Below are 2,671 nucleotides of genomic sequence, written 5' to 3'. Positions count from 1 at the left end.
ACCCCAAACCTCCCAAATAATAACAACCTGCAGTTATTGTGGCAGCTACCTCCTTAAACCCTCAGATGTTATTGTACTGAGAAACTTTTATAAACCAGTACACTCTGGCTCTTTGAGGAAGTGTTAAATTTAGTCTGAAATAACCAATGAAAGCTGTGTCATTGGACACTTAAGACCATATTTGTTTTGCACAGTATTTGGTTGACATAGGATGTTATTAAGGATAGGATATTTAAAGAATAGTGTGTATTATGTAACAAGTAAACAACTGGATATTTTACATAAACCCTTTTCTGATGTATCTGTCTAAAAATCATTTCAGCAGTTCCATCTTGGCCTTCTGTCTACCCTGTGAACTGTTATGCAACCTCAGACAGCTGGCTGGTTTGTATGGCATAACACCCGAGCAACAAGCCCAACCAGAGAGGCACTGCCTCTCTGAGACACTGCTGAGAGGGTTGGCATACTACTGTTAACACTGTGAATTGTGTAATCGAACACTCACTGTGAATTGTGCAATATGTGCAACTTTAACAATTACCACTTAAAAGTGTAAACCCACTAAAATCATAGGAATGTCAGTAACATCAAACTTGACTCAATAACCACAGAGAGTATTAAACCTTTTCAGGAATTTTATATAGAAGCTTAACAGAGCTACAGCAAAGCAACAAACGGTAAAATATAAACCTTAAAATCATCCATAATTGGCTTACAATCTATATAAATCAACAACTACTATTTCTAAACATAAATCTAGAATGATCATACTGATTAAAATTATTATGGTTGAGCTAAGCTCTTGATCTGAACAACAAAGATTTTTCTCATGCAATCTGGCTCTCAGCTGGCTCTGGGTAGGGCGGTGGCAGATTTGGCCATTGCTTGTTCCTCTTTTTCCTTTTTGCCATGATTCAAGCTTTCAAGAGGGGAAAAGAATTTATAAACAAAAATATCAAAGCTCATCCGGTTCAATCCTCAAAACCCTCAAAGAGAGAAATAGGACAAATTCAGATAAACAAGGTTTTTCTTGGTCAAATCTTCTTAAAGACATGAAAATGTCTAAAACTGTCTTCTTTTCAAGCCATCCTTTCTCCACCAGGCCGGGGGATTTCTTCATTAATCAGCTTTGTAGCAGGAATTCAGTTTCTCTGCTGAACTGTGAGGCTCTGCCACAGTTTCATCGTCCCTCATTGGCATGCATCTTCCTCCTCTGACAGGCCGAACACCTGTGTCCAATTACCCAGAAAAGGGGCTCTCTCTCTCTCCCTCGTTGACATCCATTTCCCCCTCACAGGCCGAGCCTGCGGGGGAGCACCCACAGAGGGGCTCCTTTTCACGGACTCCCTCCCGCAGTACTCAGTCTCCTGGAAGTCAGATGGTCAACTGGACAAAGCCTCTGGCCGCAGCTGTGAAAGGACTCTCCATTCCTCTTTTTGCCTGGCTTTTTATAGGTTCTGGTCAGTAGCCTTTGTCCTCTCATCCAACTAGATGCTGCAGTTTGCAGTTAATACCTTATTTGGCATGCAAAATCATACTGTTCTTAAACATTGCATATTTTTTACGGTCAGCCCAAACCTACTGCCCATAACCAGCCTCCACCCCACTGTGATCCAGCCTTGGATTCTACTTCCTCTTTTCTAGAAAACCAAACCATCTCAATATGTAACAAAAGTGCAAGAAACTCACATCTGACTGAAATAATCAAAATTCCATCATTGCTTTTAACAGAACAATCAGAATTACACACTGATTTCACACGCACTATCGATGCCTTAAAATCAAAACATAAATCTTTATATTTTGAACACTTTACTTGACTAAACATGGATTATCATTGATCAGACGATCAAACAATTATAAGTCAAATCTTTACTTTTAGGCTTGAAACCATCATTTTTGTCGTTTCCTCAGTATGCTGTGTGTCTCTTCTCTGTGTGGCATGCATACACGAACTTTAATTCCTCATTTCAGATGTGTGCCTACTTCCTGTTTTCTGTGACTGCATTTTTCACTCTTAGATGTAAAATCACTTCTCCCCATTCTTTTAATACAATTATTTCACATTTTATTCTTACACATGTATTAATGATTATTTCAACAAACACACAGATAAATCATCTTATGATTATCTTTACTTATAAAAAGCTTAACTTTCTAAACATTCTGCCACAGCATTTTAATAATAATTCCTTTGTCTTCTCCAGCCTCCCCTGGAACTTCCTCTTTCTCCTCTGCCATCTCTGTATCTTGGTTCTCTCTGGGACCCGTATTTACAGCTTCACTGACAATTGCAACCTGTGTTATTGCAAGTGTTTGTCAAGGACACACTGACAATCACAATGTATATTTTAAGTTTATTTGTTTACATCATCATGAGGTGCCTCTAGAAATACTTTAGCTGAATTTTACACAGCTGCTATCCAGGCATCGGTCACCTTTTCTGTTACTGTTACGACCGCTCGACACTAGTGTGAGCGAGCAGAGAATAAACGGACCCAGGCGGCTGGCTTTGGTGCAAGTAGTGGGTTTATTTACAGTGCTGACAGAGGTGCAATAATTATGTACAAGTATGGAAATGAATGAATATCACCGGGTGATGACCAACAGTAGTGGAGGGGTTATTGTCCATGGAGTGATGTGGCTGGGGTTCGGGGGGGGGGGGGAACAC

The sequence above is a fragment of the Monopterus albus genome, unplaced genomic scaffold, assembly GCF_001952655.1.
Source record: "Monopterus albus unplaced genomic scaffold, M_albus_1.0 scaffold177.1, whole genome shotgun sequence".
Lineage (NCBI taxonomy): Eukaryota > Metazoa > Chordata > Actinopteri > Synbranchiformes > Synbranchidae > Monopterus > Monopterus albus.
This window is presented reverse-complemented; position numbering follows the sequence as displayed.